The sequence below is a fragment of the Gopherus flavomarginatus genome, chromosome 24 (genome assembly GCF_025201925.1).
Source record: "Gopherus flavomarginatus isolate rGopFla2 chromosome 24, rGopFla2.mat.asm, whole genome shotgun sequence".
Classification (NCBI taxonomy): Eukaryota; Metazoa; Chordata; order Testudines; family Testudinidae; genus Gopherus; species Gopherus flavomarginatus.
This window is the reverse complement of record NC_066640.1, coordinates 9,469,666-9,484,052: the sequence shown is the minus strand read 5'-3', so window position 1 is coordinate 9,484,052 and position 14,387 is coordinate 9,469,666. Positions and strand designations below refer to the sequence as shown.

Sequence of the window (14,387 nt, the reverse complement as noted above, 5' to 3'; positions counted from 1 at the left end):
TCTGGGAAAAACAGAGTTTCTGCCCCATAGAGCCCACAGGCTAGGCAGGGTTATGGCTAGATGACAGGTAGGCAAACAATCAAACTTGAGTCATGTTCTTAAGTGCCACCCATGTCAATTACCTAACTGGGACCAAGCAGTAAGTTCTGAGTAAGAACAAATAAAGCAAAAAGAACAGGAGTCCTTGTGGCACCTTAGAGACGAACAAATTTATTTCTCTATTATTTATTTATTTAGTCTCTAAGATGCCACAAGGACTCCTGTTCTTTTTGCGGACACAGACTAACACGGCTGCTACTCTGAAACAAAATAAAGCTGAGTATGGTTGCTGAGATGTGATCTCATTAGTATCCATGCTATGGCAGAGTGGCTCTATTTATTTCTCACATATTGCCCAACCTGCTGAGGAATGAAACAACAATATTTTCCTGTTGGTTTTCACTGAAGCAGTTCAAACTCATATACAGGCTGACATTTGGTCAGTATCCTAGATGCCCACAACAGGATCAAGCAAAAGTTCAGAGAGCAACAGATGCTTTACAATGTAATATTTACCCTTCTGACAAGAGTTCCCTGCTTTTTCTCAAAAGAGCAACATTTTGTGCAATGAAGCAGGAGCCATTCAGTACACTGAACCTTCTGAGGGCTGTGTTTGAGATTTTACAGAACACAAGTACTTTTATCTCCTTCAAAAATAAAAATCCAAGGGTCTGATTCACTTATACCAGTGCAAATAAGAGGAACTCCAGTGAAGTCAGGGATGCTACACTTATGTAAAATGAATGTAAGTGAAAGGAAGATCAGGACCCAAAATCCTTAGTGGAAATTTTTCCCATACAGATGTTACGTGGTTTACAAAGGTAGAGGAAAAAACAGTATGGGATCACGTAATTAAAGACGGTGTCATAATGTGTATGCACAAGGGGGCCTAATTAAGGTTGCACTGGCAACCTTAATTCTGGCATTCCCTAGCTTTTGAGTGCTTGACTTTGCAACCTTAACAGTGTTATTTTAAAGTAGGCTGTTGTCTTTGTGGTGTGTGCATGTAACCTAGATCTATAATGAGTGGGAAGAGCTACATGAAACCACCTCTTTTAGGAGTGGGGCTCCCTGTTCCCTACACTCTTCCCACTCTATTTTAATAAAATACAAATATTTAAAACCAAAAATTATCCAAGGTGCACTGAGCTTCAAACAGCACCAGTAATGGCCAGCTGGCTACTGCTATGCTATTCCCAAGTGAGAAACTTTACACCTCAAAACAGGAGAGTGGCCAGAATATTCAGAAGAGACTAGTGATTTAGGATGTCTCCATTTATGGGTGCCCAAATTGAGATAGCTTAAAGAGGCTTTATTTTCAGAGGTTGGGTGCTGAGCACTTTCTGAAAATCAGGTCAACTGAAGGGGTTTCCAGTTGTGCACACAACAACTGAACGACCTAAATCACTAGTCATCTTGGAAAATTTTGACCAATGCTTCCACATTCCAGGTGATCTTACGATCATCTCTCTACCTGTTTGTCTGATTTGGAGCCCTATAAAGTTAGCATCCACTCCTGGCATATTTTTGCAACCCTTCTTAGCATGATTGCTGCCTCTGTCTTTCCTCTGTCCTGTCCAAGTGCTATTGATTCTTCAGTATTTTCAGAACTAACTAAACACAGGCTTCATAATAAAATGGAGGAGGAGGGGCTTCTTCTTTTCAAGATGTGCTTCTGTGCTAAACTGTTTCGTCTTCATTACTTCTCCAGTTTTGGAAATCGAGCCATTCAGCGATCAATATTCTTCTCTTTTGCTGAAGCATGGCAGTTTGCAGCTTTACGACAGGGTTCCTCAGGTGATAAAATGAAAATGCCTCGGGGTCTTGGTACTAGTACCCCTGTTTCCAACAAGTAAGGGCACAAATGAACTAATGCAGAGGGTGCCCAGAGCCAGCCTAGAGGACACACACAGTCCTCAGCGATCCATAATGCTGTCTCTGGTCACTCCTGGGCAGGATTCTCCTTTCAGTGGTGTAAATCATGGGTCTCTCCACTGAAATCAATGGCACTTCACCAGGGTAAGTCAGATCTGGCCCTGATTTTTCCGACGGAGCACTGATTGACAAGTCCTTTCCGTTTTGGCTTTAAGTTGCAGCATGGGTGTGCATGGTTGATGTGCTCCAGCATGGTTGTGAGTAAAAGCTAAGGGTGGGTAGAAATAAGGCTGAACACCAGTCATAGCCTCCACACTGAATGCAAATGTAAGACTCAGGCACACTCCCTTACACACACACACAATGTGAAGGGTACTAAGGGGGCAATGTGTGGATGGAAAATGGACGTGCCTGGAGAGATGTGGGCTTAGCATCCTCCTCAGCACTAACAAAATGCTTCGCTACACACCTATTCCAAACCTCAGTCTTTCTATTAGGCAGGTGTAACTTGGCAGGTGCACCACAGCGTCTCAGTAAGTCCCTGATTCAGTTGCCAACCCTTATTGAGCAAAGTTCTTAAGCGTGGACTGGTTCTTAAGCATCTACTTAAAGTTAAGCATGTGCTTTGGTGAATACAGAGGGACTTGCCTAAAATGCTTCACTGAATTGCGGGCTGTGACTGGGTGTAGCAGACGTGCTGCCCATTGCCAAAGGCCCCACCACTGCCTTTCATAGATTCATAGACTCTAGGACTGGAAGAGACCTCTAGAGGTCATCGAGTCCAGTCCCCTGCCTTCATGGCAGGACCAAATACTGCCTAGACCATCCCTGATAGACATTTATCTAACCTACTCTTAAATATCTCCAAAGATGGAGATTCCACAACCTCCCTAGCCAGTTTATTCCAGTGTTTAACCACCCTGACAGTTAGGAACTTTTTCCTAATGTCCAACCCAAACCTCCCTTGCTGCAGTTTAAGCCCATTGCTTCTTGTTCTATCCTTAGAGGCTAAGATGAGCAAGTTTTCTCCCCTCTCCTTATGACACCCTTTTAGAGACCTGAAAACTGCTATCATGTCCCCTCTCAGTCTTCTCTTTTCCAAACAAAACAAACCCAATTCTTTCAGCCTTCCTTCATAGGGCATGTTCTCTAGGCCTTGACACACCCTGCCCTAGAAGGTGTCCTTCTGGAAGGAAAGACCAGCAAGGACAGACCTCCAGGGGTTGCTTAGAGAGGCTTCCCTTTCCCATAATCAGCTGCAGGCAAAATCAGCAAGAGTGGGTCTTCCAGCAGCTAGAAAAGCCAGGAGCCAGTGGAAGCCAATCAGAGCCCAGCAGGTCAGACTGGTTGTTTCTCTTAGGGGTCAGTTCTGGGTAAAGCCAGGGCATGGAAGGAAGGCTCTCCTAGCCCTAATCCAAGTATTGTGGCCCAGGTAGGGGCATAACCATGACAACATTGGCCTTGGACGTCTGTGATGGAGACTGTTTGTACTATGAACTTTAAAGCCTAGGGCTATTTTGAGTTCAGATTTAATTTGCCTTCTGTTAATGCTGGAAAGGGACTGGACTGAGCACTGACCTGGCTGAAGGGTGAGGCCACAGAAACAGTGGACCATTGCGGAAGTAGGATGTGAGGGGGGCACGAGAGAGGAAGAACCCCTGCAATGCTGCGTCCTGACACAAAAGGATATGCTGGTGGTGAGTGATAACTGGGGCCTAATACAGAACCAGGCCACGTGTAAGTAGCGCTTTTCTTTTCACTTACACACAGTGCGTATACACACAGCACTCCATGACTAGGAGGAATGAGGATAATGCTTTTATTTGCTTCCCAAAGGTTACATTTAAGCGGCTTGAGACTTAACTTTCATTACAGAGGACTACACCAAGCACTTAACTTTATGTGCACCTGTGCTAAACCTCCTCTCACTTGCGCTGGAGTTTGTCTGCAGTTCAAGACTTTAAATACAATGGTGATAGCATTTGCTTCATTTTCTGGAAATGCGATGGGCTCCCTATCTGTTGTCTCTGTCTAGGTACGTGTATTACCATCATCTCCCAAAAAGATAGCAATATAATTGGGGAGAATCCAGACACTGCCTGAAATAGCAGATCTAGATCTGGTCATGAAAGTGCTGACATACCAGAAGGACATAAACATTTTAGTCTTTGCACTGATGGTGACAGATGTCAAGCCAGCCAGCCAGGGTACAAAATATACTGCAGCAAACAATCCCACACTGGCTGAGGGATGGCCTAGAGGAATTAGGAGGTCGTTTCTGTCTCTACTTCTAATGAGTCTGTGATTAAGCAACCAAACTCCTTTTGCCCCAGCCTCGGCACCCTCAGGAAAGTGGGTGATGAGTGCATCTGCAGAGCTCTCAATAAGCCACCCCCGTGTTGGGTTTGATGAAAATAAATATGAACATGGGAATGCAATTATGGGGTTGGAAGCCTTGAATTGCAGTGTTTTTTTAGTTAATTTTCCTGACAGCTGGCATCTCTGGCAGGACTTCAAAACCTCCAGTGGGAACCCAGGGCTCTGTCAAGAGATGACTCTTTGAAAGAGGGAGGTTAAAAAAATAACAATGATGGTAATGGATTTAGTTGAGGATTGGTCCTGCTTTGAGCAGGGGGTTGGACTAGATACCTCCTGAGGTCCCTTCCCATCCTGAGAGTCTATGAGTCTATTATGAGAATTCTCAAACATCTCATTGAAAGGCAGCAGGGGAAATACCTCTAGATCAAAGTGATATGCTGGGTTGTGGTTTCGTGTTAGCACCCTCATTATTCTCTTTGGGTGAAATTCACCCCTCTTTGGAGAGGTAGCATATAGTCTTTGTAGCACTTAAGTCCCTGCAGGGTTTAAGGGGGATTTAAGTGATGGTTCAGATTTGAGCTGTCTTTCTGCACATGGGTGAGGAGCAGACATGGAGTTCACTGTTAGAAGATGATCTTGGACATCAAGGGCCCAGTGGCCTAATGGATAAGGCATTGGCTTCCTAAGCCAGAGATTGTGGGTTCAAGTCCCATCTGGGGTGCAAAACTGCTTTCTTTCCTGCTGAGGGCTGGACTTAGATGACCTCCTGAGGGCCCTTCCAACCCTGATATTCTATGATGTGTGACCCATTAAAAGCCATACTACAACCCTGGGTTAAAGCAAAAGTTGAAATCAGGCAATCTCCCTTCCAAATGAGGTGTGCAGGCAGCTGCTGCAGGACTACAGGCTGGATGCACTGTTTTCCTCCTCCAGTGAACTGCCTACTCACACCAGGTGCTCTCCCTAGCTTTAACTCCTTCCCTAGTCTCTGCACCATGTCCTGGCTCGCCCTTAGACCCAGAGAGGAATCCTGCCATAACACCCCCTGCCTTGCAAAACTTCCTGCTTTTAACCCTCCCCAGCTGCAGCATGTGGCCCCACCCTCTACCTTTAAATCCCCCTCCCGCAATGTGCCCCCTTCCCTTTAAATCCTCTTTGCATCCGGAGGTCTCGTCCCACCACGTGCGGCCCCTGCCCTTCCACTGACCCCACGTGCCGCGACAGACCTTCAACCACCAGCCATCGCCCCACGTGCTCGCGCACCCACGTGCGCCGCTTCCGCCTCGCCCTTTAAATCTCCCCTCCCGCCCGCTGCCACGCCCTCCCCACGTGACGGCGCCGCCACTCTCCCATTGGCCGGCCTCACGGCACCGCCTTCTCGCGCCTCCGCGGTGACGTCGACCGCCCCGCCCCCTCCCCGGGCCCCGCCCCCGGTGACGTCAGGCGGCGGAGGCTCGGGGAATGACATCACCTGTGAGAGTGTCTGGAGCCCGGGAGGGAGCTGGAGCCGCAGTGTCCCCCGCGCGCCCCCTCCTCCGCGCAGCATCCTCAGCCGGGAGCCGAGCGGGTCCGGGGGAGGAGGGGGCTGGGGCTGCCCGGGATTAATGCGCCTCCTCCGGCCGGACGGCGGGCGAGGATGTGAGCGGGCAGCCCAGCCGCCAGGTAAGGGGTGGGGGACGCGATGGAGCCTGGGGGTGTGTGGACAGGTTGCACGGGAGCAGCGGGAGGTGCAGTGGAGCCTTAGGGGTGTGGGGCAGGCTGGGTTGGAGCAGGAGGAGGGTTGTTGGAGGGGAGGTTGCAATGGAGCTTTAGGGATGTGGGGAGCTTGCATTGGAGCAGCAGGGGGATTGCAATAGAGCAGGTTGCATGTGGGGCAGATTGGGGTGTGGGGAGGTTGCAATGGAGCAGGATGGGGAGTTGCATGGGGGATGGTGGTGCAATGGAGCCCTACGGGTATGGGCCAGGGTGGATTGGAGCAGCAGGGCAGGGGTGCATGGGTGGGGGTGGTGCAATGGAGCAGAAGTGGAGAGGTTGTAGCGGAGCACCGAGAGTTACAGTGGCGTGGAGGGGGAGCAGGTTGCAGTGAAGAATTGGGGAGGGGCTTCGTTGGGGACAGGATCAGGCAGCGCCCGAGCTCTGGAGATTTGAGGGGGAGAATTGAACCCGGGCCAGATTGCAGTGGGTGGAGGTGAGAATTGCACTGGGAGTGGGGCTGTGCTGGGCAGGAGGTAGGTTGCAATGGGGGTGTAACTGAGGAGGAGGCAGGAAGATTGCGCGCAAGCATCGAGGGGTTGCTCCAGATAGGACGCAGGAAAGCACCGGGGAGGGTTTCCCCTGGGGCTGACGGCAGGGTGCATCCGAGTCCCGGGGGAATTGCACGAGGGCAGGGGAGGCTCCGAGGCGCTCGCTCTGGCAGGCTCGGGAAGGATGCGCTGGGGACAAGCAGACGCTGGATACAAAGAGAGGGAAAGAGGCAGCCGGGCTCGCGCCCGCTGAAGATGCGCCGCTGGTGCAACCGGCCATTGCGCTGGGGTGGGGGGTGGGGAGCTGCATCCTTGGCAGGCATTGCACTTGGGTACCAGGGAGGAGGCTGCTTTCAGGGAGCTCCTCCCAGCTCCCGGACTGCTACAGGCGATGCTGCTGGGAGAGGTCTGTGGAGAAGTCAGGAGGGAAACCCCTCCTCGCCTCCCCCTCTCCCTCTCCCTCCCCCTAGTCCTTAGGATCTCCCCATTGCTTCTCCCTCCCTCCCTGCTGCCCTGCTCTCTTCCCTCTCTGCACAGCGAAGCAGCCTCCCCCTCTCCAGAAACAGCCCTCCTCCAGCCCATGATGTGCATAGCCCAGCCTGGCCGCTGCTTCCAGCTTCCACGCACAGTCGCCAGCGCTCGGCTTTGCTCCCCAGCCTGTGGGCATCCTGCCCCCTTCTGTTGACTCAGCGCCTCTTCCCCTGGGCACCAAACATCCTGCTCAGCTTGCCTGCTGCCTTGTGAGCTCCACTGCCCGCCGTGCTCAGGTTGTGTGGACATGTTGTCCCCCATGGCGATGCCTTTCCCGTGTCTCATGCCTCTTATGGCCGATGGCCTGCCCCTGCTCGGCAGGACTGCACCCTCATGGGGCACCCTGGCTTGTTGCCTGGGTCCCATTGTGTTCCCCGCACCTCCTTGCAGGCTGTGCCTTATGGCAGAGCTGATGTTAGCCCACTGGAGGCCGTAAACAGGAATATTATGGGAGTCCTGGCCCTTTTGACCATTCACATGCCCCCTAAAAAAATTAATTGCATTATTTCCATGAACCAAAAATTATAGCAGCCCAGCACATGGCCAGACACTTGTTTGGTCTGCATTGAAAGAGAAGAACAGTATTTTGGGGGTAATGCTAAATCGGGGCTTCGTGGAGCTTCCCGGGACCCTGAGCAATTGCTTAATTTGCTTAAACCCTAGCGCCACCATTGTGCCTGGGTCCCATTGTGGCATCATGTAGCTCATGCCATCATGTGCACAAGTAGGTCTCCTTCCCCTGTGTGATTTTTCTTCCCCCCTCCAAGCATGAATTGTCACTGCCACAGACTGCAGCTTCAGGTAGACACCAAGCCTGCTCTCCATTTCTCCACTCCCCAGAGGCATTGTAAAAAACCTGTATGTTTTGCTGATCAGAAGATGGCTTCAAAAAAATCATGGTACGCGCCCAGGCACCAGAAGTGGGGTGTGTGTGTGGAAAAATCCCTCCTTAGAGGAGATTTTGGGGTGATATTCCTCCTCAATGGGTAGTTTAATAATATGTGGTATCTGGTGTATTTCAAAAGGAGGGAGAATTGTTCCTCTGAAGTACCTTTTATAAGCCACAAATGGCTTAGCCGTGTCTAGGAAAAGGGAACGAATCACATGAGAGATGGAGAAATAACTCTGACATCTCACTTTGGTGTAGATGCTGCTTAACCTGCGGCTGGAGCAGTAAATGTTTTGAAAAGTGTAAACTCTCGATGTGTAACCAAGTAAGTTGTTCGCCTTTTAACAGAGGGGCTGCTGCTGTGTCCCCCCTGCCTTTTACCCTTGGAAGCAGCGTCCAAAGAGCCTCGTTTCCTCTGCTCGTTTGGAGCGGTCGCCCTCGCTCATCCCCGCTCCGTGTGACTTGTAGGACCCTCCCTAGTTGTATCATTTCTTATTGGCAGGCTCGGTGGAAACAGCCACCATCTTTCCTGTTATCTTTTTAGTTACATTGTGTGGCCATAGGGTTCATCCTGCTGCCCGAGCTCCCTTCAGCCTCCCTGAAAACTGCTCGCTGTGTGTCTGGGTGTGTTTAGATTGATTGCATTGTTCCCAAGGGGGCGTCCTGGGTCTCTGTTCAGCTTGATGGCTGCGCCTCCTGCTCTGGCTTTTCTTTTTTCATTTGTTCTTCCTGTTTGATTCCCCATTAAACCACAACTGGGGTATCTTGAGATTGCACTTTTTACTTTCTCTGTGGTTTGGGTTTTATGTATTTATTTGGCATGGCTTAACTGAACAGGAAAGGGGACGTGACACATGCGGAGAGGGGCCCCAGCTGAGCTTTTCGCTCTTTTGAATTGGGATTTGGTTATCTCCAGCCATGAATAAAAGAGCTTAATCTGCTTCCCACTGACCCCTCCCTCTAGGCTGGCTCTGTAGGAGATCAGCATTCGCTTCTTCAATCAGAGAAATAACCTGCTGTTTGCTTGGTGTATTTTACTTGCTGCTGCACCTGTGCATAGGGTCTGAAAAGCCTCGGCCAGCAAGTTGGTTCATTCAGGCTAGCTGGCCGTGTAGCCAGCCTTTGACTGGAATCCTGCATTTCCCTGGTGCTGAGTCGATGTGATGGGTGGACCTTTGTAGTATTTGGGCATGGGGGTGGTGGTGGTCTTTGATTACTGTATATATTCTACTAAATAGTCAGTTTTATCCAAGCTGCATTCATATTTCTGCTCTGGATCTGAGAGACACCTGTGCATGTGGCTTTTGAGTCATGTTTTTTAATCTCACGGAAATTGGGTGTGACACCAGCATCCCTGGGAGAGGCCTCCGTTTTTAGCTATACACTGTTAAAACACCTGATTGATTTGGGCAGCCTTTAGGAGGGCGGGGGAGGGTGGGGATGAGGAAATGGTCAAATCTCTCCCCTATTAGGCACTTGCTGCTTCCGCCAAGGGGGTTATTAATGGGTTCTGGGAATCCAGGCTCTTTTTATATTCCTGTTTTTCAACAGGTGTGTGATGCTTTGTGTCTGTGCTTGCTCACTGTGAAGGTGTTTGAGATCTCAGATGGCTGTTCATAAAGAGAGAGTCTACAGTCAAATTGGGAGTCAGAAAAGGGGCACAGGTATTTGCATAGGGTCCATTAAAAAAGGTATTATGCACTGTGTGTGTGTGTGTGTGTGTGTGTGCGTACACACAAATCCGAGGCAAGTAAGTGCAACTGGTGATGCTCTTCTAGCATTACAGCCACCTGCAAGATAGGATCTAACAAAATAAAATTAACAAAGGCTCAGTTAGAGGGGCCTGAAGCCCAGGCTACAAACCCTGGATTTTATAGTGTCATTTATAATCTGGGTTTCTGATACCAACAGTAATGCAACTGTGCCTCTCTGAAGGAGGGGTGGGTGAAATACCATGCTGGAGGGAGACAGGCAACCGGTGACTATTATCATCTCTTAGAGCCATTTTGCTGCATTGAAGTCTGAAGCTGCCCCCCCCCCCCCCCCAGGATTTCTACCTGCTGTGTCTAATGGTGCTCTAATCCTATGGAGGATTGGCATAATTAGGTGCAATGTGTGGAAAGGGGGCGGAGGGGAATGAGAAACCGCCTAGGAAAGTGAGGGGATATGCAGAGAAATGCTATGACCTCGACTCGCAGCATCACGGGGAAATCATTGCATCATCATGGGGAGATGGTTCCACCCGTCTTCCCACCTCACTTACTTTGAAAACTAACTTCTTCTTCACCCTCAGACACCCATTTGTAAGGTTTCAGGTTGCTCCTCTTGCAGCTGGCTGACAGCAGAACCAATTCCTCTCCAACGTCTTGTATTGAAGACTTAAGACCCCCCCCTCACACACACACTCTTCATCAGCAATGCACAGCATGTAAATTGGTCCTCCAGTGGCTCCCCTTTGTTTTTAAGTGCGTGGGGTGGCCGGGTGGGGGAAGCTGCTGGATGCAGCCAGATGATGAGTAAAACGATCTGTATTTTTGAGGGGTTTGAGTGGTAGGATATTGTCAGAACCAAATGGATTTATCACAGGATAAGGTCTCCAGGCTTGCCTCCGGTAGCACCTACTCTGCAGACGACATCGGTCTGTGGTGTTCAACTGGAAACGCTGATGGATTAAAAAATACCCTCTTCTCTGTCAGTTCTGCACAGAAGGATGGCTCTCAGGTGTGTTGTCTTGCTTTTTCATGTGACGATGACTGGCTATGGGGAGGAGGGGAAGAGAGTATTAGGGTCGCATCCTCTTTTTAAGGGAAACCCCATATCCCTGGTGCTCAAGATCTTTTATTCCTTTGTGTGAGGTTGTTTGCCCTCTACGTTATCCCCTGTCAGTCTGTTGTATTGATACGTTCCGTATAGTTCTGGGGCTGAAGAAACCCCGATCTTTAAGGAAATAGTAATTTGCTTTTTTGTGGCGGTGTGGGTGAAGGGGCAGAAGGTAATTGGCATCCAAGCATTCTGAGCTGCAAAGATGGCTGGGTGCAGCGAGCGGCATGACTTTCGAGCTAATGCCACATCCCAATCCATGGCCATTCTGGTTCCTGCCAGCGCAGGGTTTTTACCAGGCTGGGACCTCAGACGTGTGTTGGTGTAGTGAGTGTGTGCTCTCTCTAAGTGTTGGTGGGGAAGGGGAGAGCTGAGACCTCATCCATTAAGCGCTTCATCCCCTTTTCTTGGGATTGAAATTGAGCGCTGTTAAGAGAATGCTCTGGCTTCCGTTGTGTGTGTGCCTTCTTGTGTGGTGGAGCAGCTGGGTGTGAGGTGGAAGGTACGGTATATATTAGAGAATCTCTCCTTTCCAATAAAAGTCTGGGGGCTGGGGTGGGAGCAGTAGCAGCTGATGAGTGACTAGATCTTCTTTTATCTGTGAGCTGCGTATTAATTGACAGCCAAACCCTCGTATTTGGTTCCCTTCCTTAACGGCAGCCTCCTTCTGGGAGGTGCAGTTGTCTCATTAGCCTCTGGAATCCTGGGCTCTGCCACTGAATCCCGTTGTGACTTTGGGCAAGTTGCTTCTGCCTTGCACCAGATCTGTAAAGTGGGTGTATCTGAGCGATGCTACCGCGGCCAAGAGGAGGGCTGACAATCGGTCCACGTTTCTGAAGTGCTCTGATCCTTGGATGAGAAGGGCAAAGTGAAAGTCTGGTTCTGCTTTTAGTAGTGCTTCTGGTGCCTTGGTTTGGAGGGGAATTGCCTCTGCCCCAGCCCCAGAAGACAGGACTGCACAAAACCCCTGGTTTACTGGGCCGGTGGGGAGGAGAATGTAAGTTCTGATGTCTCTTGGATCCCTGAAGCCTATTGTTACATCCGTGATGCCTGTGTCTTACCAATGCCGAGCGGAGGAATGTACTAAAAACGAAGAGAAGTAAACCTAACGTGTTTGGGGGATAATTGACAATGCTTTAATGTTTTCAGCTTGGAGCAATTTTCTCCCGACTGCATTAAAGCACAATTTACAGAATCAATCAAAACCAATTGAAAATATTAGGATGTAGAGTCTGTGTGTTTGGCTTGAGCTGTTTTATTAGTTTTATTTATTTATTTATTTTTGCAGAGCCATCCAAGTATTCAGGGAGTGTTAACGTCTCCTGCTCTGCAAGGAACTGCTCTTGCTTTTAGTCTTTGGCGTTGCTGTTAGAATAGTGGTATAAAACATTAACGTGCAGCCATGCTTTGTTCCAAGGGCGATGAGGAACAAATGCTCAGAGAATCGGGGCAAGCATCTCGAAAAGGAAAATGGTTTGCATCAACCCTGCAGAGATGCTGCCTGCACTGTCCGGCTTCTGATCCTGGTTCTGTGTGTGTCCTTCCCTGCCCCCCACCCCCACCTTGTGTTTTCAGCATGGGCGGTTTACATTTTCCACCAGCAGCTGAATCCCTCCCCCTCTTGGTTTAAAGCGGTTGCATCTGCCTTCTAACAGACTTGCAACTGCTGCTTGCCTAGCACTGGGCACTGAAAGCTTGTTTACCCTCCTTCCCCAGCTTCTGACTGCCTTCTCTTGCTAAGAGCTACAGCTGGGTTCCCCTTTCTTTGCCTGGGGAAGCTGAGCCCTCCAGGGAAGTGGGGTTGTCAGAGGAGCTGCAGCCTGCTGGCTAGCTGAATAGAAAGGAAGACTGTGGGTTTGTTTTTTGTTTTTTTTTAAACTTTCCAAAGGGAAAGGATAAAAGGCAGCATCTTCCCATTGTGTCCCCTATGTCTAGAAATTATTGATGGGGCTTCCCAGTGCTGTTTCTCTCTCTTTTTACCCATCTTGTGTGTGTGTGTGTGTGTGTGTGTGTGTGTGTGTGTGTGTGTGTGTGTATATGTATGTATGTTTTAATTTGCACTCAGCGCTGAAACAGTGGCAGAGCACAGCTCCAGCCTGACCCGCTTGCAGGATAAGCAGGGGGTGTCCGTGAAAAGTACCTCCAATGTCTTGGTGACATTGTGCCCGTCCCTTTACCCTGAAAATGATGTGCCCCCGGCAGAGTCTGGCCCAAAAAAACCCATTGACATGGCAACTTTATCTTTCCAAGGAGATGGTGCCAGGCACAGTGTCTGGATTTGCATAAAGAGGGAAGGTTGAATCTTAAACACTGAGTCGCATAAAATTTGAATATAAGTTGCTTGATTGTTCTGTAGGAGACATCCAGTGAAGTGCTGCTGATGGGATACGGGTGGTAAAATGCTCTTTAATCTGGAGAAGATGCTGGAGTGGGGTTTGATTTCTGAATGAAGTACGTGCTCTTAATCTGTTAAGAGGTGGATTCTGTGTGTGTCACCGGGCTGGACCATAGAACTCTGGGTGTGCGCTGTGGGGAGACACCAGCTGCTCCCCTGGCGTGATGCTGGCTGCTGTGCTGGGAGGCAGATGGCTATCGAATGCCTTGGGGATGGTGGCTGATACAAGCTGCGAGTTGCCATCAAGCATGGGGCTGACCATCAGGTAGCCGATCAATCTAACGCTGCAGCAGCTGTGGCAACATTTGCCTCGAAGCCACACAAAGCAAAGTGCTCTGGAGATGGCGTTAACAGGATTCTCTTCTTGTTTTTCATCCTCTGCTCTGAACCGTGTTTCAGGAGCTTCAGGGGAAAACTGTAAAAACAGTCAATTTTTCATTTCTCAGAGGGTGCAAATTAACCAGTGACTCACGGTGCAGAACTCAGTGTCACACCTTGGAACCCACGTGGTGCATGTGCCGGGAGGTGGAATTCAGTGGCTTGTACGTGTCTGTTCCTTCAGCTGAGAACTTGACAAACTGAGCTGTGACCTGCTTGGACACTAAATGTCCCAAGGCCTTTTCGATAAGAGGAGGAGTCCGCCTAGGTGTCATAGGCCAGACTCTCTCCCTTTCTTCTCCCCCCCACCCCCCCCCCGCCCTTAGCTGTGCATAACTACTGCGCTCCACTAACGAGGTGGCTGCATTTCAGTGCCATAGGCGCCGACTTCTCCTCTTCCCCATGGGTGCTCGACCCTCCCTCTGCCCCCATCCCCACTCCACCCCTTCCATGAGGCCCCGCCCCTCCCCCATCTCTTCGCACCCCTGCCCTGCCCCCATTCCAACTCCTTTCCCAAAATCCCTGCCCTGGCCCCGCCTCTTCCCCTGAGCATGCTACGTTCCCACTCCTCTCCCTCCCCCCTGGAAGGTGCTAATGCTGCCAAACAGCTGTTTGGCGGCCTCCAGGTGGGAAATGCTTGGAAGTAGGCGGAGGAGCAGGGACCCGGCGCACTCGGGGGAGGAGGAGGTGGGGCAGAGGGTGCACAACACCCACTAATATTTCCCCGTGGGTGCTCCAGCCCCAGAGCAGCCACGGAGTCTGTGCCTATGTTCAGTGCCTCTGTAGGCATATGCTCTGGATTATTTGAGCTGGCAGGTGCTATAGAAAATTACTGGCCACAAGGATAACTTTGTGTGTTTAATTCCATTTCCCTCTCCATCACCAGGAGACTGGGACT

At 50.1% G+C, this 14,387-nt stretch overlaps 1 protein-coding gene and 1 non-coding gene across 8 annotated transcripts in view; both read left to right on the top strand.

The window, feature by feature from the left end:
* Positions 1–4,881: 4,881 nt before the first annotated feature.
* TRNAR-CCU (transfer RNA arginine (anticodon CCU)) lies at positions 4,882–4,954 on the top strand. Its single transcript has one exon. It is a non-coding gene; the product is annotated as a tRNA-Arg (tRNA).
* A 754-nt stretch (positions 4,955–5,708) lies between these two features.
* The window catches only part of PTPRS (protein tyrosine phosphatase receptor type S), a 244,058-nt gene continuing 235,379 nt past the window's right edge, over positions 5,709–14,387 (top strand). For 4 of the 7 annotated variants that reach the window (XM_050934412.1, XM_050934410.1, XM_050934411.1 and 1 more), the window contains exon 1: positions 5,709–5,895. The gene's annotated coding sequence lies outside the window, so the exon portion shown is untranslated. Of the gene's footprint in view, positions 5,896–10,352; positions 10,618–14,387 lie in introns of those variants that run through there. The other 3 variants (XM_050934415.1, XM_050934414.1, XM_050934409.1) reach the window with 2 other exon arrangements.